This window comes from Phaethon aethereus (assembly GCF_964289735.1).
Source record: "Phaethon aethereus genome assembly, chromosome: 2".
Taxonomy (NCBI): Eukaryota; Metazoa; Chordata; class Aves; order Phaethontiformes; family Phaethontidae; genus Phaethon; species Phaethon aethereus.
This window is the reverse complement of record NC_138582.1, coordinates 101,511,799-101,517,054: the sequence shown is the minus strand read 5'-3', so window position 1 is coordinate 101,517,054 and position 5,256 is coordinate 101,511,799.

Sequence of the window (5,256 nt, the reverse complement as noted above, 5' to 3'; positions counted from 1 at the left end):
CAAGGTCAGGTTGGATGGGGCTCTCAGCAGCCTGATCTGAGTTGAAGGTGTCCCTGCTCATTGCAGGGGGGTTGGACTAGATGACCTTTAAAGGTCCCTTCTAACCCAAACTATTCTATTTTATGAAAAAAAAAAATGTACAGGCATGACCAAAAACTTGAGCTGTAGGTGACAACAATGACATTGTTACAAAGGCAACACTGAGGTGAAAACAGCCTTCTAGCTGTTCTACTCAACCCTCAAAATGTGTGTGTCCTCAGAGGCAAAACTCTCGAGACCTTTCAGGTAATCTATTAAGGTGAAAAGCCCCACAGACGGCAGGATGAGTTTTCAAGGATGTGTCACTCACGTGGAAAATCCTATCTTTGGATGCTGAGACTTCTACCTAAGCTGGAAATATTTAATAATAAACACCACCTTAATATGCGATGCTCAGAAACACAGCTGTGATTGTCTCATAAGCACTGCAGGATGTGGATATGTGAGAAAACTAAGGAGCGTGTATATCTGGAATTACACGGCAGGGTGTAGTGTTTTATCATGTCCTTTAGAAACACAGAGGAGGAGGCCTAATTCTGCTGCAAGGACAGGAAGGATTGAGGGAGCCAGGGAAGAGAAAAGGGGGTCTGAAGGAGAAGACTTTTCTTCGTGCAGCCTCCTGCACATCCCCCACCCACAGCCTGGGCCAGTTCCGGCTCCTCCAGGTTGCTCCTGGTATGTCCCAGGTCATGGTCTCCACCAGACTTTGCGGGGGGACAGATTTAAGGTAACGCTGCACCCCACCTACAGAGAGCAAACGCCGCCACCGCAGCAGCGTCCAGGAGCTAACCCAAAGCCTGCCCTACTCTCTTTAAAAGGATTTTAATGTCATTTATTTTTGAGAAAGTAAATAAGAGTCAAGATTCTGATCCCATCACTTCTATCCTCTTTTATCCTCACAATTCCCATTAAGCACCCCAGGTGTGTCTGAATTCTTCCCATAAATTTTCTATGTTCATCTTTTTAAAGGCAGTTGAGAATTGCAACAAAATGAGACACCTTTACACTAATTTTTTAATGTTGCACATACTGCATTTTATAACATCAGAAGAAAAAAAAAGTAAACCTTAAAGACAGAAAATAAATATATATTTTTATGAATATATGCAGAGAGAGTGCAAAAAATTGCATCTGTAAAACATTTAAATGCTGAATCATACAACAAAAAAATTACAAAAGCACTTATGTCTTTATATATGTCAGCTTTCCTCTTATAAACACAAAAATATTTTAACAAATCTTACAAAGATCAAACCCTTTTGCCCTTCACCAGGAGAAAAGTGGTGAAGAAAGTGTATTACCTGGAGGAAAAGAAAAAAACCCAAATAAACAAAATGTAAGCCTAAACAGGTACCAAGGAAACAACATCTAGATGCTGAGGAGGAATTTACCCTGTGCACTGCAGTGCAGGAGACGAGCCCCCCGATGAAGAAGGGCTGGCCCTGTGGAGAGGAGCACGATTCCTCCTGCCTTTGCCGTGCCACTCGCCCCGCTCCTCTCAAGCCAAGGCCTTATTTCAAACAAATGCAATGCCCTCTCTCCCGCTCCTCTCAAGCCAAGGCCTTATTTCAAGCAAATGCATCCGAAAGCAGCATGGGTCCAGCCGGGACACCTCAAACCGAGAAGTGCCGGGAGCGCTGCGAATAGCCTGGCTAAACCCGGCGCCTCTGTCCGCAACACGCAGAGCCAAGCGCCTGCCTCCCATGGGGCAGAACAAGGGTCCACAACCGCTGCCGGTTCGCACCAGTGCTCAGAAACCACACCTCGGTGTCAGTCTGGACACTTCGCACCACACATATTTAAAATACGCACTTCTTTTCAGAAATAAGCAATGCGGGGGCAGTTGAAGAGTTCTCGCAAGGTGACCCTTGGCACCTGTGATGCTCAAGTCAGCGCGTTATGCAACAGTTCGGCTTTTCTTCATTCACAAGACTTGCACATTAGGCAAAGCGAATGCTAAGACCAGCCGAGCTCCAAATACCTCATCCGAACTGAGGTTTCTTTGAAACTGAAACAGGCCAGTGGCAGAGACTGGAAAATGAAAGGAACAGAGATTTGCTGTGGAATTTGGGGAGTTTCGGGGGTGGGTGTGTAGCTACGGAAAGGGCCAGCTTGAAGTAGGGCCCCTGACGAAACTCTGGGATACGCTCGCGCACGGTGAGACAGCCCGACATCACGGCTGTGGTGCAGCACTGGCCCAGCACTACACATGCTGTACAGTTGGTGCCACTCATGAAGCTGCCTGGATGAGTCCCTTGTGCACCACATCCACTGCATGGGCACCTGCAAGTCCTAAAGCTCAGGCACCTCCCTGAAATTGAAGCAACTCACTGCGCGCATGCTGCATCATCACACATTCAACCTGTCTGGGATCTCCCGGCACGGGGCCACCAGAAGCAACTGCTTCTGTTTGGACATCCAGAAGGCACAAGCAAATGACTGAAGTCCTTAATTTTCAGCCAAGAAAAGAGAAAGCCTCTTGGGCAGAAGGGGAAAGAATGAGGCCATGTCCTCTAAAAAGCTGGTGGACCTTGTCAACCAGGTATCGTTTTGTATAGCCCAAATTGTGATGGCCAGTAAAATTCATTGCTAGGAAACTACCTTGCCTAACAATAAAAATTTGCTTGATTGAAAGAACTAACTTGAGGAATCATAACAAAACCTCTGATACAACTAAAAAATAGCAGTGAACATTTACTGTGGACTGCACCAAATCGTAGGAATTTACCTTGCCAGGAACACCAGGACCTTCTCTGCAGGAAGCAGAAGAGGAAAGGCTTCCAGTATGAATACAACTAAAAAAAAAAAAACTATCATATGATACTTCAAAATGAATATTTTATAATTACAAATTATAAATTGTATATTACTTGTATAAATTGTAATTATAAATTATAAGAATACATTGGGTTGGACTAGATGACCTTTAAAGGTCTTTGCCAACTCAAACTATTCTATGATTCTATGATTGGTTCTGAGTAACTCGAGTGTAGTGACACAAAACAGACCTTTGGGCTTCCTGGTCAGCAAAACCATTCGGCTCTCCCTTCATTACTTTCCTAACTAGAGGACAAATATAAATTAGACTGAAGCTTTTCAGAATCTTAGCAGTAAGTTCACCTTCCAGCAGATCGCAGAAGAATCAGCTCGCTATTGCAGGAGAGGTAAAATTTCACACCTTTATTGCCAGCCCCATAAATTAGGGTCTGATCCTACACGCTCATGTGAGAAATGTCTTGTAACTGTTTTATAACTAGCACACTCTGTTCAACTGTTTTAGCGATTTTTAAAACTATCTTACTGTATAAGTATACCCTAGAAAGCCTCCAGGGAGTTTGAATCCCTAAAACATGAAGCCATACAAGAGAAACTTTTTTGATTTATGTAATAAAAATATGTATATGGGATGTAGATTTTTTTTCCCCAATGCATTTCAAAAAAAGTCTGTTCAACAATAGAAGCATCTCTCCTGTGAAGCTCAAAAGCTGTAGGGCTCCTTTACCTATGAGCTCTAACAAAGCAGTCCTTATTTAGGTTTTCCAAGACAACTTCTTAAGTCTGAATGAGTGTTTCTAAACAAGCCAAGTCTGGAATTTCTATCTTTGGTAATGTATCTCAGCATCAAACTTCTCACTATAACCTGGGAGAAAATTTTTTGCAAGATTTTTATCCTCATACAAAGAAATCTACTAATTTCACTCTAAGGATCTTTGGCCTGAGATAGAGGATGAAAAATATGAACATAAAAGGAACTAATTTGAGAAAGATGAGAGTGACTGGGAGAAGGAGATTACAGTGCAAAACAGATTTTAAATTTTTAAGGCGGCAGGCACTACAGCACAACCACCCACTGTGGTACCAGAGAACAGTGCAGTCAAAAGTTGATTTCATTGTCCCATTGTGGAAATGCAGTTGATTTCTGTCGACTTGTATATTTTCAAGCAAATATGAAGCTAATAGCCAGTTTCTCTTAGTTCATTCAAGTAAAAATTATTTGCATTTTAAACTTATCTTTGGACTTTATGCTGTGTTACTGGATAGACAACAGTATGCAGCATTTAGCATCATTAAAGCACTGTAGAAACATTAATTACTGTTACCCCTCATGCCACTCTTTGGGTTAAGTAACCCCATGCACCATTAATAAATCATCAATTCCTGAGTGGCAGCAGTGATCAACTCCCATAGTTCTAGAAAAAAATGCTGCAGGGATGTACCTATGCTATAGCATGACAAAAATTTTCTTTTTATTAACAGGTGGTTTTGAGAGCAGGTATCATCGTCCTCATTTTAACATAAGGACATAAGATGCTGAGTGGGATCCTCAGCTGTATTTGACACAGCTCCAGTGACTGCTGGCGAATTATAATGAGATATGTGGCCATGGAGTAAAAATTTGTGGCCAGCTGCAGTAGAATTTTTGATTTCTAGCACTGGTCTCTAATTTTAGGATCTGACCTTTAAATATCAAGAGCCCAATTTTCAGAAGGGCTGAATGCCCCTGGTTCAAAGGGAATAGAGTAGCTGCCACTTTCGTTCTCCAAGAGAGACGTCTGTGGACGCTATCAATGTAACGTTAATGGCCTAAAACCCCCAAGGTCCCTCTCACTGGTTAAAGGCCCCAGGACAAACTGGTGACGGAGCCAGGGTGGGTGGTGTGCCGTAGACCCCAGCTCCTGCTCAGTACCCTGTCCTGCCACAGCCCTGAGCTCTCCCCTGGGTGCTACCCACACACCAGCCACCCGCCACAGAGGAAAGAGAGATGGTAAGAGCAGCGAAGCCTGGTACTAACATGTACCACATCATACAGATGGAGGTCAAGAGGGTGGATTTAAAGCTACATTGATTTAGAAGAGTCACAAGTAGTCAGAGTCCTGTTTCTGTTTCTTTCTCCTAATTTCTGTTAGTACTATTTGTCATGCTTGCAATAAATCTCTTACAAAGTGACTTTAATTTTTCTTATGAAGTTAAAACAAAACAAAACAAAAAAACAACACTGTAAAAAGGTTCTTGATAAAATGGTTATCTGGAAACTCTGTGAGCATGACCAGTTGGTGCAAAATAGCTGCCTTCTGGAAAACAAGGCAAGAGGGCCCTTACTGCTCCCAGCACTTCAGCACAGGTACAGCTCTCCTCAGCAGAGTTAGCATGTCCTCATGTGCTGGCCAGGTCAGGGTCTACTTAATGCACATGCTCAAGTATTCCCAGGCAATGAAA